At 31.3% G+C, this 17,240-nt stretch overlaps 1 protein-coding gene across 1 annotated transcript in view; it reads right to left on the reverse strand.

Moving 5' to 3' along the window:
- Positions 1–14,110, reverse strand: part of LOC130451359 (suppressor of lurcher protein 1) — a 218,854-nt gene extending 204,744 nt beyond the window's left edge. Inside the window, exon 1 of the mRNA XM_056790332.1 lies at positions 13,943–14,110. The gene's annotated coding sequence lies outside the window, so the exon portion shown is untranslated. The remainder of the gene's footprint in view (positions 1–13,942) is intronic.
- Positions 14,111–17,240: the final 3,130 nt, after the last annotated feature.

Below are 17,240 nucleotides of genomic sequence, written 5' to 3' on the forward strand. Positions count from 1 at the left end.
GATAATCGAAATTCTCACCAATCAATGCAGCCCTCTTCAATAGCCCAGCTCCTCTGACTTATCGATATATATTTATTTCAGGTCATACCTTACTAAATAACTTGAAAATTATAAAGGAAATAAATCACTTACCTTCACATTTCAAACCTTCGCCGGCGACTGATCGAAACAGATTAATTATTTCATACACGTAATAATAGATGGCATTAGGGGTATGTTTTTTAGAGATTTATAATGTTCGCAAACGATAACAACAGTTTTTTGTTAGGTAAATTTTATTTCATTAGAGGAGTTTTACAAAAATGTTATGTCCTCAATTGCGCACGGTAAGTCTGAAAGGGTTAAGAATATAAAAATTCCGCCAACCTAGATACAATTCTGTTATACAAGTGCTAGAGCAATCTCTCAAATTGTTGAGTTGATGGCGATACTGCCAAATGAAATCTATTTATACGAAGATGTTACTCGTCTACAATGGTAATAAATTTTACTCATTCCTAATTTTAGAGCTTTACATTTCAATAAAATATACTAGTGCAAATGAAAACTTATTTTTTACTATCAAAAAGAGAAGTGACCGAAATAATTCATCATTTTTTTATTAAAAAATCGTTCTCTATTCCACCACTTCAATCTTCTGTCTCGAGTGATTCATTCCTAAATATTTGAGCAGATGAAGATCGTGCATAATTTTATTATGAAGTTGTGATGAGAGAAAGTTGAAACACAAATTAATCAAACCCAAAGGGGGCTGGAAATTCGTCTCAGTTACAGTTATGTAGATAATATATAGGTATAAGCTTGAACGTATAGTTTTTATATTATAGAAAATTTGCTGTTTTATGAAGTATGATATCTCACTCCAAATAACCCTTTCAAGCTAAGACATAAACATTTAAAAATTGATTGACTACCATGCATCATTAACTGTCATCATTTTCTCTGCAGTCTTTTTATAAAGTTTGATTTGGAGTCTTCACTATTTTTTATCGCTGTCCTGTTGATCGATGACGATTCATTCAAATATCAGCCATTAAAACTCTCGGTTATCATTTTCGACCCAAATGTTCAATCTTTGATAAGTAGATTAGCATTTAGTATTAGTTTTCAGAACCATATTGTTTTGTAACTAAGTATATATTATAGGTATGTCTGCATAACCCATTGTATCTTACAATATAACCTCACGCACAAATATTATTCATTGCAAAGGAATATTCTATTTATCATGCAGAATGAGTACCTACTTCCCCCTTTACAATAGATAATATAACGCCTTCTCTCAAAATAAGTTTTAAATAGCCTTTGCCATAGAACGTAATTAATCATTTACGGTGATAAGAAGTTATCAAAACATGCTCAAACTGAGATTAGTACTTTTCTAAAACAAGAACATAATTTTTTGTTCTAATTCGATATGTTTCATGTTTCATCTAGCATTCTAAGTTATCCGATAGATTTTTAATAATCACAGCGTAAATAATCTATAAATAAGTATATTGTATAATGTTTTTATCCCAAATTCTAATCAATAATCATGATAATAATCATTTATTTCAAAAATTTCTTCCGAAATACAACGTACAAATGCGATGGCAAAATACTTCTAATATTTTGTATGCATTAGTGTTTTCACAACCACTCTGAATCATGATATTTAGGAATTAAAATAAATGTACTCAAATGTCAAATCTTCATCACTTTTCTATCAACTATCAAAAAATCAAAAAGTTCTGGATGGGTGAATGGAAAATGTATAACTAGTCTAAGTGCGGGATTATTGGCTTTTCTAGAACAGACTGTAAATATAATAAAAAAAAACAATATCAAGATATTGCAGTAGTATAAAAAAACCGCATCCGCCAAACCTTAGATTCTATTAACAAAATAAAACATAAATAGCATAAAACAACAGGACCGGCTTCATAATCTACGTCAGTAGACGAGTTCGTAACAATATGGGAACATATATCAGGATTTCTGTTTTGTTTTCATGATGAAGTACGCGTAGAAAATTGCTTATTCCAAAATCTTATTAACAATTTATGGATTTGATCATTGCTTGGTGAAATTTGATTATTAGTTACGTTATTGAGGGTCAGTTTACTAGAAAGATTGAATTTCTGAATTATAAATCATCTAAATTTGTGAATGTATTGCTTGATGTCCTAATGATAAGACGATTTTGTAATTTTATTGAGGAAACTTTGATCGATATAACTCTCCTTTTTTGTAGCCAATTGTTGAGGTTTTGCAGCCTATACCTAGCGGGTTGGTTATTTGAATATTTGCGTGCTTATCTGAAAGTGAGAAGATCACATTTAATTTTACTTTCATATTTACAAATTTATCGATACAGCCTCTCATTCCAAATTTGAGTCCAACTACACCTCTTGCTCCTTCGACTCCTTCGAAAGAGCTGTATTGTAGAAACACCCTCGTATTAAGACAGCGGAATAATAGACACAGAACGCAGTACAGTACACAAAGTAATTCTACGAGTTGTTTCAAAATAAAACGAGAAAAAATGTATTAAACACTATATGAATTGCTTCTTTATAAATAGATATTTTTGACAAATATGAATCCTGGAACTCAATTGATATTGATACTTCCACCATCAGGTATTTCCAAATTAACTCATTTTGACCCATAATTTCATGTTTCACGCTTGATAAGTTATCGAAATATATTTCATAACCAATAGAAAATTTAAAACAAGGAACTTCATTCGAGCATTATTTTCATATAATGGCTCAAAATAGAATCTCATACTTTATGTCAAAGATTTAGAAAAAAGTGACTCTACGACGAATAGATAAGAAATTTTTGTTTATAACACAGTTGTATGCTATTAAAAAAAATAATTTTTCTGCTCAATCTAGACTTTATTTTCAATGGAAACTTTTGCAAACGGTTCAAATTTTTTTGAACAAATTCAAAAAATCATGACTAATTTCTATTGTTCCATTTGCATTCGCCTGAACTCTGTATAGATGCATTTTTGCATAGGTTAAATTACCAGAAGTTACTAATCCAAATATTCATCATCTTTTGTTATTTCATGGAGACTTTTTTTACTGGACCTAGCAAATATAAATAAATAGAAGGAATGTAATGGTATTTAAGAAATAGTGGTAAAAAATGAGTAAAATGGACGTGAAATCGATTAGCGAAGTACAAAGTAAAACACTAATACTAAAATTCTAGAGGTGCTTTGGGAAATACAACAGAAATTGAAGGGAATTGTATATATTCACAACACATGTTTTCTATGAAGAAACAACTTGCGTCAAGTGAAAGATTTATATTTCGTCTTTTTGTAACGGTATATTTGGCAAACCTTTATGCTACGTCCATTGGACTATATGCATTTTTTCCCACAATTCTTTCAATTGTTGTTTATACGTATAGAATATAACGGACATTATCTCATCTACGTTCTCATTTGATAGATATTAGCAGCTTTATATTTTTCGAATGAAACACGCTCTGTGTTGAAAATTTTTTTATCGTGACTACTAATCCTACAACAACTAATTGATATTGATTGATTAAAAACAAAAGCCGATGGAGGAATAGAACGAAAAAGACATTCTTAAGAATCAAAAGGAAAATAACCGATTAATATAACATTATCCTCTTTCGATTCGGCCATTTCTGAGAATAATTTCATGGAATTCACAATCTACAACATTTGCAAACAAGTTAATAGTAGATTTCACAAATTGTGACATGTAGGAGATATGTTCATTATAATATATCGTTTCTAAAATTATTTTTTATAATGTTTTTCTTATTTATTTTAACTGGTTTTATAATTACTCACTTAATTTATTTAAACAGTTACTACCACTAATATTTACAACTACAATACACTAGGAATCATTATTAAACAATTATATAATTCTTAACATATTAATTCATTTGAACACACCGTTTACTTATATATCCCGATGTGTTCCAGATGACATCATTTTATTTACTGACTGACTCGCTCTTAAACCAGCGCGTATTTATAGAAAACGGATTTCTCGGTAATTCGGGTTCTAGAATGTAAACAAACAAACAAGCCTTCCTAGAAATTGATTCTTTGAAAACGGCTATAGCATCTTGTAAATAATATTATTATTATTCTGTTTTGACTACATGGAAAAATACTTGGTTGAACCTTGTCCAAAGGTCTGTCCGATTGAATCATTTTAGACTGCGCACTACATACCTGTCGTCTCAAGTAACGTATTTGCAACCACATTTACTACAATTTTAATGCTTGGTAGCCGTAGGTCCCTTTCTATGATGGAATTAAGTACGTACCTTGAAGCACCAACTAATATTATTACAACCTTATTTTTGAATCTTTGTAAGATGATGTAAGATTTCTAGATTAGTATAGGTGGTTAATCCCATAACTGTATGCCATATATCCAAATAGACTTTATAATAGTTTCATGTACTAGAATATTATTTGATAATGGTGCTTTGATTGTCTATAAAATTTCCAGTGAATCTCTTGGAGAATAGGTGTGTTTTCAAAGTTTGTCTTTTGTCAAGATATCTACCCAGTTATTTCAATTTCTCTACTCTTGTGAGCTGCCATCGGCTTTCATTTTCCATTTCTTCAGCCATGCTTCAATTTTATTTAAATTATTCTTCAGATTTGTGATTGCTGTTTCTAAGTTGCAGTGAGACGCTAGTATTACTGTGTTATCTGCGAAGTAAAGAGACTATAGTTTACTGTGTTGTTAGCAAGTCTGAGGTAAACAGGTACACTACCAATACGCTTTCTTGAGGTAATTCGGACTATAATATTCCATAAAAGTGATATGGTAATACTGTTTCCATTTCATACAAAAGACTCTTTCTGAAGCTTGACTAATATTTATAAAGGCTGCAAGTCAGTATCTGAAGACGAAAACTTGGTTATCGAAACGCGCGTTAGACAGTGTACTTGCGAGTGTTGATTTACTGGCAGTGTAAACACTGATTCCAGTAATTCCAGTCTATCCTAGGAATGTAAAATCAAGAAAGCAAAAATGATTATGTCCTATTACGCTGAATTGCGGACTTTTGCGCCAAACTAGAGAAAAATTAACCGAATTACGATTCATTTCCTCATCCGCTATATTATAACTTTCTTTCTGTTCACAAACTTAAAAATATCTTGGAGGATAGCGATTACCGACAATTAAAGAGTCAATGTCAATGACAAACGCGTATTTTGAGGAGCTTTCCGAAGTTTATTTTTTGGAGGGTTTGAAAACATTGAAAACTGGCTGCACTAAGTGTGAAGAAAAAAAGGAGAGAATAGAAGAATGTGTGACAGCAATGTAACTTTCTGATTGAAAAGTTACTCTTTCGTCAAACCGCCGTCGTTTCTATACAAATTCAACCATGAATGCGAAGTTTTGATCTATAACATAGAACTGATTTTAACAATAACAATCAATCAATTAATCATAAAAAATATCACAAATATCGTCATTGTCTGAATTTTGTGTGTAGTTGGTAGATACTGGTTGGCCCATATGGAGGGAAATAATCTCATAATCTCATAGTCATAATCAACCTTAACCTCTACCATATTTTGATTCAGATTATCTTATTAGCACCTTGTAAACCAAGAATTTCTAGTAACAAAAAAACTAACAAAATAAACTGACCTGATTTCTAAGTATTTTATTTTGATTTGTTTCTCAAAGCATATGCCACACTTGTTTTAATACAAAGCTCATTATTAGAACAGCAAGTGGGTGTAAAAATCAATATGCTCATAAAACTTGGATTCGGTTTAGTAGGATAGAACACGCAACTTCTGAGTATATTTCAGAATCCCGCTTTGAATCGTATTAAAATAAAAATAATCTCTGGAAAACAATGCAATAACAATCTTTAGTTTCCCTCAAAACATGAAGGTAAAGCAATTATTAATAGTAAAGAAGATTGTTTTTCATTATATCTATTATATTTCCTCAATTTGCTGGTTAAAACTGATAAATTATTATTACAATTAACGAATAAGAATAACTATACCTTTTGTATACGGTATTCAATACTAATATGTTATTTGACTATGCAATGTTGGGCTTTCTAACAATCGTGCTATTTATAATATATCTACGGAAGTGATCATTCTCCTATTATGAGTAAAAATTGTATCTTTCTAGGTACATATTCAATAAGATATCAGCTAAGTAAAATATATAAAACAGAGGAAACTTCCAGAAGCTTGCGAAGCTGAAACAATATAAGGCAAAACAAAAATATACTAGAGAAGTAGTAGGAAAATGCTTTCAGCCAAAAAGAAGAATAGATTTAGCTCAAAAAGCTTTTTAGTGAAATTTAACGGAATGACCGTTATTATTTATCAAGATAATGCAAAGCCAAGATTTTATGACGAACTATCAAAAACATTCACAAACACTATCTTCACCAAATGGCATTGATTTGAAATTTTTAATAAAAAATCGAAAGAAAAATTTTAATTTACAGTTCCATCTACTATAAATAATACATTCTGTGCTTCACGATGCTGTTCTGTCATTATTTCTCTTGGATGTGATATGAATTATTCTATAAGTATCACAAAAATTAAAAAGAACCCTGTATATAAATTAAAATTATTTTACATAGAGCTTCTAAACCACCAGCTGGAGTTGATGCCACGGTCTTGACGACCCAACTTACACAGTTTCCCTCTGCAAGCTCTATTTTATACCTCCAAATTAATTAATTCCTTTTTCATTCTCAAAACCAGAATTTTAACTTATTTTGAAGTGGTATTATTACTTCAAACAATTTTATCTTATGATACCAATAAAAACAAATATCGCCATAGCCATAACAATGGCAATGAAGAAGCGAATAATCATGTGAGTATTATCGTTGTGATCACTTATTCAGAAAGCAGCGCAGCAATCACAACGCGCAAAGTGCAAATGATTCAAACTAGACTTGAGTCTAGTCAGAGTCATTTACGGTTAACGATTAAGCATGTTATACGTTAAAAATTTGATATTCTATACCTTGCAGGTAAGGAATTTCATTAATTAACTGAAAAAAATAAATTATTGTAGCATTATTACGCCAGCCATAATCATATTTTATAAAAGAGTATTAGTTTCTATAAATAAAAGCTCAAGTATTCTTAAATTATCGTCAAAATAATTTCGTAATTTTCCGCGAATTGTCATCTCAAAGTTCCTGAAAAACTTTTTAAACTTTGAAGTTCTAAAGTCCAATATTAATTATTTAGTCTCCCACTATTCATGTTATGTGAAATGAAAAATCTCCCTGTTAAACTCTTGTGAGTGTACTTGGCGATAGGTAAAATTTATGTCCAAAGAATATTGAAAAACAACCCGGTATTGATATGTTTTCGGAATAATTTGAGAATATCTATGAATTCTTTTATTATCGATGATATGAACAACCAGTTTGTTGAAGGATATTTTATTACATCGGCTTTTAAAGCAAATCACACATGATTATAACGACTTTTGATATTCAATTAAGCTAAAATAATGGATTAATATGATGAAAAGTATTATTTTATATATGTGAGAAATAATTAGAGCTTAAGGAAACTTTCATATAGAATCTGTGATAATGTGTAACACGAATGCAGAGAAGAATAGGGAGAAAGAGAAAGAAATGACCAAAGGAAAGATGTTATTTTTGTATTTTAATGCTCTTCTTATTTATCTAAACAGTTTTAAATCACATAACGGTGGGGTGAATTTATACACACTTACGTAATTTACCTATACACTAATTATTCACTAACACTTATCACTGAACTATTCACTAACACTTATCACTAAACTATTTACTAAGACCTATCATCTCATTTATTTCAATATACCGTATGGTTTACTTTTCACCATTCCAATGTATTCACCATGACAACAATTTGTTCTGCTGTTAGAGATTCGTTTTTATATTATACTATCATCACATAATAAAATCTTCGATTTTCTGGAAAAGTCAATTTTACCGAAAACAAATAAAAAAACCTTCACAGACAGTCACAAAAACAATGTGAATAGAACACGAAAAATCATAATGTAAATACAAATAGCCAATACAGTCCACTAAACTTTAGCTACAGCAACGTATTGAACGGTCTATATCAGTGATCCAGTTTATAACTTAACCCCCTCCTTAGAAAGAAGTTCCTTCTGAATAACTCCTGTATGACCGAGACTGGATAATTCAATAGACAACTAGACCCATTTGTGCACTTTCCCGAATTATGAAATTAACAAGGCTAGTATAAAGCTACAAATTAATATGCAGTATGTTTGATGATCTCCTCCACCATGTTCCTGATGACTCGTCAATCCAACAGGTTACTCGCTATCTTAGCCATAGCCATGTTGTTCACCTTGAATTCTAACACATGGTCTTGGAGGCTTTGAACGGCTTTCCATACATTGCGGTAGATTGATAGATCTTGAAATTCGTTTTTGGTTACGAAGTAGAAGATGTACGCAAATTGTGTTTGAGTCTTAGTGTCTTGTCTTGTGAACAAATCTTGTCGTTGTTCTGCGGTGACTACATATCTAGCTTTACGAGTACCCTCCATACAAAACCATAAAATCTACGTAGGAAAGGTCCAGCTCTGTCCTGGTCTTCTTCATCCCCAGCTTGTCATGGCTCTTTAAAGTTCTTCATTGATCGCTATGGACTTCCATGGGTACATCATATCGGCTGATAAATTCCTTCGCTAATACCTCCGCGACTGTTGTGTCCTTTTGATGTGGGATCGCGTGAATTTTCAAATAATGCATTACGATCATACTTTTAGCTCATGCTTTCGTTTTTATCAGCTTATGAACTTTTGAAGTTTTACTGTGTTGGTTAGATTTTGCTATAGAATCTGATTAATAGGTCACTATATCCTTCAACATTTAGAACAATTATGAGAGTAAAGAAGTGTATCAAAGATGACAGTAAGCGCCATTAAATTTTAATTTCAATGAAAATGAATAATGTTTGATAAGCTCCAGAACTAAAACTCATTTCCGTTAAAGCATGAAGATAGAACTTGTTAATGCACAAGTTGCGTGATAGAAGGCTATTGGTATGGAATAAGTAGGAAATAATTGATCAACAGAAACAAATTAGAGGAATAAAATACTCTAGGGAAGTTAAAACCTTAATGTGTAAAGTTAGCCTACTAGGTATTATTTATCAACTCCACTGTGTCTATTGTCGAATAGTGTCCTTGTAAGTTTATTAATTAGATTGTATTTCTTGGCAAATGAAACAGGCCCAACTGAAAATTATTTATATCGGTGAAAAATACAGAATTATTAATTATTAATGCCAAATAATTGAACTGTAAAATTTATGTATGGAAAAAGTTCAACATCAATTTTTTAAAAAGTATTTCTTGAAATCTGTAACATTTTATGATGGTAATAGTCATGGGCCCTTTAGGAAGTGTTTATTAATGAGCTTGAAATATTTTCAGTCGTTTCAAATGAATGACCACATATTAGCCAAACCTATAAAAATATTCACGTAACTAGTTATGAAGAGAGCGATATTGTTTAACAAGCGTCATATTTGCCAAAACGAGCGCAAAAAGTATTGTTACTAAGAAAGCAAACAAAGAACAAGTCAAAACAAGTCAGAAGTAATTACTTGAAATGTCTTCAGATAGCGAATCTGACATTCCATTTGAAGTAAGAGTTTGCAAATACTGCAGTGGGTAGTCAAATACCTAAAAAATCAAGAAGTAGATACGACCTTGCCTACCAGAAATTTGATTTGGAAAATATAAAATCAACGAAAAGGTACTTTCTTATTTTGAGAATTAAAAAACAATAAAGGCGTCGAATTTGTGGACTTTTATTTATTATTAAATAAATCAGTTCCTTAGGTCGCAATGATAATAGGGATTGCGGCTGAACTAACGTTCCTACCAGAAGGAGACGTATTTGATTGATATTATTAAAATTACAATTCCAGGAACCGAAACAAACGTTATTCAAGAATTTGTGGTCACTGCTAGAAATATTTTTGATGTCAATTTTGATGTCAAAATGTATAGAGCATTAGAGCTCCAGCTGTAAACCATGGCACATTTTTAAGCAATATTTTAATGGAAAATTTAGCATACAACCCGTGGGCATAAATACAACTTGAAAATTACCAGCAAAGATTGCTCAGTACCTGGTTCTACCTAATGCTAAATGATACACATGACGTTGTTACAGACGTTCGTCAGGGTCTCTCCTGACAGACTCACGAGCGGACATTATGAAAATAAGGCAACACGGAGAATGGAAATCCAACAGTGTAGCCAAAGCCTATGTTAAGAGAAGAATTTCTGATTTAGATATCACAGCTTCAAATGAAATTAGCATTTGAAAAGAAGTTCAAGAAAATATTCACCCAGAAAATTGACTTACTTCAAATAACTGTGTCTTTAATCATGTTGTTTTCAATATGTATAGATCTTAAATTACTATTGAAATAAAATAATGAGTTAATTGACAGTCAAGGAGTGACTTAAAGTGTCACATTTGATTGCGGAATTAGATAAATGTATTTTTGGTTCTGGTTTCTGGTACCTTCATTTCATAAAAAATGGTTAGATTGCCATGTTTATAGATAAATGTGTTTAGTGTCGGATTCTTTTGCCCGTATGGTATACAAGGCGCATATCCTGTACAAACTCTAAAAACTGTATTGTTTTATGCAGGTAACATGTAAATGCAAATATTACAAACTTGACATATATCATGGACTTAACGCTATCACCAAATTATTATCCACTTCAATCTCCAGGATGGAGAGGATAATATTGCGGTTCATTGTAAATCCACTTTTATACATATGTAGATTACAAAGATGTTAGCACTTACATAAAAAGTTTGTCGAGCACATTAATAGCATACCCTGAGAGCAGTTCCATTATTCTCATGCCAAAATTACAACGTAGTATATGAGCGCAGATTTGGATGTAAACCGTAAAGCATTTATACAGAAATATCCTCACAGTTCGGTCACTTGGGTTTTACAGAAAATTATTCTAAGAAAATTTTCCAAATGTTTCATTTAGAGCACCTAGAAGTTATACCTGTCGTAAAAGTTACTCGTTAAATTGCGATAAATGCAAAGACTGAAAAAAGTCAGGCAGCGAACTCTTAAATCAATTATACCTTACCTACAAGATCGATAACATCAAGTATTTTATGCTAAATGAACCCAATGATGTTTTGGCACTTAGCTCGTTTCCTTTTTTTGTTTTATATTTTTATTCTTGTGCTATTTCTGTTTCTTCATCGTAGCATATTTAGGCGTAAGAAAAATAATGTATTTTACATCTAGTTGCGAATAAAGAGTCTATTAATATGCTACGTGGAGGTTATCTTCCAATTCCTCTGTTCAATAATTTTTCAGCTTAGCCCTTTTCTTACTTCTGATCCTCACATATACTGACTGGCGCGCTTTTCGAAACCAAGTTATCGTCTGTGATGTGAAAATAAACATTTTTTTCATTTTATACAACAGACTTTATTAAAAATATACATTATTATTGTGAATGTTGGTAAACTGGTAGTGTGAACAGTCTGTTAAGTATAAATATCATCAGAATTTACAGAAATTGCAGCTTAGTTATATCATAACTGGTCGAACTTCGAACTATATAATTAGCATGAAAAGCACATTCAATTCAAATCACATTGATGGTTGCACGGTATCGTACTTGTATCCATATAAGACAAACTGAAAATTATAATTTGTTTATGTTATATGGAATTGTTAAATTTAATAAAATATAACTGTAGCTTTTCGAAAAACGTTGTATAATTCAGGGGAATATTCATATATCTTGCGATATAACTATTTTTCTATTATTTCGGGGCAGGAATGAAACAGAAAAATTATTTTGTGCTAATGTATTCTATTAATTAGAGTGAACTATGAAACCAAATATCATTTAATAATTGAGGATATTATTATTCTGCATAATTCATTCATATTAAATAGTAAATTGTAAGCTTGATTAATGACCAGCAATTTCTTGTCCTCTATAAATACAGATATGTAATCTTGGGGATTAGTTTTCCAAGAATAATTGCATAATACCTCGTCTTGATTAAGTTACTACGGTATAATAGAGCCCTATTGGAGAACAAGACCTAATTTCTCATACAACACTTTTTCGGGAAAAAACACAGACTATGGAAGCAGTTAAAGCTATTATTTAATATCTAATCTGATCTTGAATTTAGATGCTTAGCTATTCAATAAGAACAAACTGCATTGAAAGAAAATATTAAAAATATTATAAACAACATATTCAAGAAAAAAATAAATAGATACTTTAATCGAATACAAAACAAAACAAAAACAAACTGAATATCCATACGCTATCCACTATATAAACTAAAAGGTCATCAATACAACTGCATTAGCGAACCACGAAATATCAAAAGAGCATACATTCAATTATAAAGATTCAAGAATTCTTGAAAGGGAATCTTATATACGAAAAAGAGAATTTTTAGAAATGGTTCTGACTGATTACGAAAATGGGTTTTATTATAAAAATTATTCTCAATACGAATGCTCCCCTCTCCTCGCCACATATCTTTCCATACATTTTTTCCATTGATCGAAGCAGTGCTGGAAGTCTTCTTTGGTGAGTGCCTTTAGAAGCTCTGCCGTTTTTTGCTTTACCGCTTCCTGCTACTCAAATCGAGTCCCTTTTAAAGCAGATCTTTTTCTAACCTTCCAAGAAAATCTGAGCAGACCCGTTGACGCAAGAGCTTTTGGTCAGGAGTCAGATTTTTTGGCTCCAACTTCTAACAGACTTTTATCATGTGTAATTCCTCGTGTAAAATTTTTCTAACTGTTTCTTTATCGGTGCTTACAGCCTCGGCAATCATCCGGATGCTCATTCGACGATCTGCACGCACAATTTGGTTGATTTTGGTCACTGTTTCCGGAGTTGAAACAGTCATAGGGCGACCTGGGTGCTGGTCATCTTCAGCGCTCTCTCTGCCCTCACTAAAACGCTTATACTACCCAAAAACACACGCACGAGATAGAGAATTTTCCCCATAGGTCCCTTTCAACAATTTATAGCACTCAGTCGAAGTTTTTCTCAATTTAACGAGAAATTTGAGATTGATACGTTGCTCCTGTTATTCATCACACATGGTTTTCGGCACGACTGCTCAATCGAATTAATAACGACTTTTGAACTAGATATTAATACAGATATTTGAACCATCATGAATTTATCTTGCTTAGGACTCTTATAATATTCCATGCAAGCTATACTCCTGCACCTGGCTATTGACTTTTTTCCGGTTTGGTTATAGCTTTTCTATATTCAATATACTTTTTATTCTAAATTTGTTCATTGGGCTATTTGCTATTTCTGTGTTATTTTTTATTTGCTCTAAACTTACTAGTACAGTTAAAGAGAGATATAAATATATATCCAGTTCTTGAGATTGAGTTAATAAGAGTAAACCTCACCTGTTATTACACACGTACTAATACGGATTCATGTTATTATCAATTTTTGTATGTATCCATATATTAATTCAAGGTAATATTTGAATGCAATAGAGAAACTATTCTGATCATTGTTACTAGTGTATTTTTCTCACAATTTCATATTCTCAAACCAAAGATTAAAAATTGATATGAGGTTTTTTTTCACAAATACCTAAACATGTTCACTAGATCACCGAAGCCAATTTTATTTCTAATAAAAAAAAATAGTACTGCTTCATATCGTAACCACATTGACCTCACAGGTGCAAATTAGTTTATTAAAATTCGGTTCATTAATTTCATTACCACGTTTCTATTATTGACTGCATATCTAAAGTGACTTCTTGACTTCTTCAGAACTAATAACATGTCTTTCTACCGATGAAAACATGAAAAAAACTGGATAAAAACTCACCTTAAAATTCTGTTTAACACAACGTATACATCAAATTTCACAAAATTCTTCACATAAAAAAAAAACAACAAAAATTGTTCTGCAAACTTTCTAAAACTTACGACGCGTGTTATTTTTTTCAACCGGAGTAAAATCAGACACTTATACTCTTGCCGGTACTGGAAAACTGACGGACCCTCAGCGATGAGATTTTCCTTGTAGTTGAAACTCACTTCTACCGAATTCCGCGCACAACAATGTTGCCAATGCTTCCTATAGGAGTTGAAACTTTTCAAAAATAGATGTGAATATGGAAAATTAACGGTTGATATTAGCCTTCTTATTTAAAAACATACTTTGGAGAATTCTTTGAAACAAAATATGTTAACTAACTGTATTGTAATGTGTTAAATTAGAGCATTTGCAATAATAAACATTTAACAGAAATGTTTCAATCCTTTTGATTTTTTAATAGAAGTTTGAATCATGCTTGTGTTTCAAATTGTAGATTGATAGATTTTAAAACAATCACCTAACTTTGTTTGGTTGGGAGATTGGTTTTACAAAATACTGCAACGTCACTATACTAATTTATATGCCTCCATGTTAACTGTTGAAAGTTTTATCTATAAATATATTCCCAATTGTGTAAAAATTCAAAACAAAAGCAATTATACCCATTAAAAACTACATACGAAATAAACAAGAGATGCATCCTGGATTCGGAATTTCTTGGAAAAAAATCTGGAGAATGGAGAAAAGGCACCAGAAAAACTTAATAGGTATATACAGAGAAGAAACAAAAACCATGATAATAAGATAAACTAAAAGAGCATATAATACATAGAAAATAAAAAGCAAATATGGGACGATATCAAGAGAATAGAAAAAGGAGGAATTGGGCAATTGTTGATTCACAGTGTGAATCAACAACAATAAAATCATTAAGAAATGGAACAGAAGCTACATGTTTAACATGTGTATTCATATTTGTTTCATAATTTTCTGTTCAGAAATACATTCATCAATTTATTTTAATCCAACTTTTCTATTATTAGCATTAGTTAATTCTTACAGTAGCTCTCACAATAGATATATTGCGTCCCCGGTAATAGTGGATTACTTAATAATTCCAAGCCATCTGAGGTCTTTGATGACTCAAGGGAATTATCCGCCTAAGCTTTTTCAGTATTATTTTATCAGTTGAGCTCATACTATAATTTACTATTTATGGATGGAATACCCAAGATAGAAAGCAATTTTATCACAGCTCACCTCATGTAATAATAAATTGTAAATTAGAGGAATTTTTCCAATACATTTTACAACGGTATCATATTTCAAGTGACATTACTATGTAAAGGAATAACTACCCACCTTTGATAAATGTTTTTCAATTTGTTTCTTTTTTGAATATTGAGAAATGTCTGCGAGGTGCACTTCAATATTCAATGGAATAATTTAACTGACTAATTAATTTAACTAACAGCACACATGAATAAAAATGAGCATTTCGGACTAAAATTAGGATTTTACTTTCAGTAGCAGAAAAGTTAAAGTGGAGTTTAAGAAAAGAAATTAGTGGCCTATGCTTATTCGAACATACCTCATCAAATAAAAGCACAAAGAAAAAAATGTTATTACCAGTAGAGAGACATGGTGGTTAAATTCTTTATCAAGAGAGACGGGACAGAAGATGGGAAAATAGTACGAAAAAGAAATGGTTAGATAGGGTCAAAACGGATTTGGAAAAGAATAGAGTGAAGAAATGGATTTAGATAGCTCGTGATAGACAAAGATAAAGGACACTAGTGAAACGTCCAGAGAAAAATAAATTGAAATTCTATATCTCAGTTGGGTATGAGTCTTCAAAGCATATTTAAACATATAAAATCAATTCTAAAAACTGTAGTTTACAGAAAGGAGATTGAATTCATGTGTGATGGGACCATTTCCAAACAAATTGAAGATGACTTATCGGAAGTGATTATGATAGCGGAAAACAGAGCTTATTTTAATACTATGGAAAAGGATGTACTGCGATTATTTATTTCATTTATATTTCGTCAATGCGTATGCCCAACAACGGAAAATTATGCCATACTCTTTACCTACTGGTCATACAAATACTAAATTTGTCTATAGTTTTTACGATGGAAATAATAATCGTTGGTTAACAAACTACATTCAGTGGTTAAGTTGTATCTAATGGGAGCTATATTTTCAATCCGAATTTACTGATATGAACATGCCGTGATTATGAAAAATTCAGTTTTTTGGGTCACAGTCATAAATACTCCGCTGTAGAAAGGATGAGAAAAATCCGTGACGTTATCAGGAATCAAAAGTAATCCCGCATATAAAGTCAGGGATATGAATAGGGAAGAGAGCAGATACAAAAAAGTGTACCGTCGACTCGAACTCTCTCATGATTTTGTAAACAATTTTATTACTAAAAATGAAGTTGAATTAATTTGAAAGTGATTGAATATGACAGTTTCATTCACAGAGTCAAAGAAACCTGTATGTATACGTTAAGATTTATCGTGATTATAATTACTGTTTATTTTTTATACCTTTAAAACTAATCGAGTGTTGTTCAACCAGGAAATTCAAAATTACAACACAATATTGAAAGTTTTTTTATAACATAGACAAATATGTTTGGCTCATTTAACAATTTTTCTAGCGGGGAGCTTTTCAAGTATATTAATTGGTAACTCTCCAATTTTTAAAAATTTAGTTTATTTCAGAAAGGTATGGAGTAATAAAATCTCATTAGGTATACAAAGGGAGCACAGAGTGACTCAACGAATATTTGAGCCACTTTCATAGTTTGGCATTGATTGCATTGTTCAAGTTCTTTCTTTTTATCAAGTGTAGGTAGTACCACCCGGGTTGAGGTCAATATATGGGTTTAGCTTATTGTTATCCACTCACAAACACTGAAAATAGTGTGCCGGTAAGATACTCGTAAAAAGGAAAGAATTTTATTTTAACAGAATAAAAATTAGGCATTATGTACATAGTATTAGGTACACTTATTTTTTATTGAACATTATACAAAAAATACATTATACAGAAATTAAATTATAAAAAATCATAATATTCTTCGTCATCTCAGGAATTTTCTCATCTTCTTTAATGACATGCTGGACTGCTTTTCAACAGTTCTCTGGTGTCACCTCCTTAATGGTTTGATCAAACTGTAGCTTAACGTCTTTCATTTTGAATGTCGTGTTGTGTCTTGCTACAAACTATTTCACTTGCGCCCATATAAGTTTTTCTGCTATATCTTCCACGGCATACTTCATAAAAC

The sequence above is a fragment of the Diorhabda sublineata genome, chromosome X, assembly GCF_026230105.1.
Source record: "Diorhabda sublineata isolate icDioSubl1.1 chromosome X, icDioSubl1.1, whole genome shotgun sequence".
Classification (NCBI taxonomy): Eukaryota; Metazoa; Arthropoda; class Insecta; order Coleoptera; family Chrysomelidae; genus Diorhabda; species Diorhabda sublineata.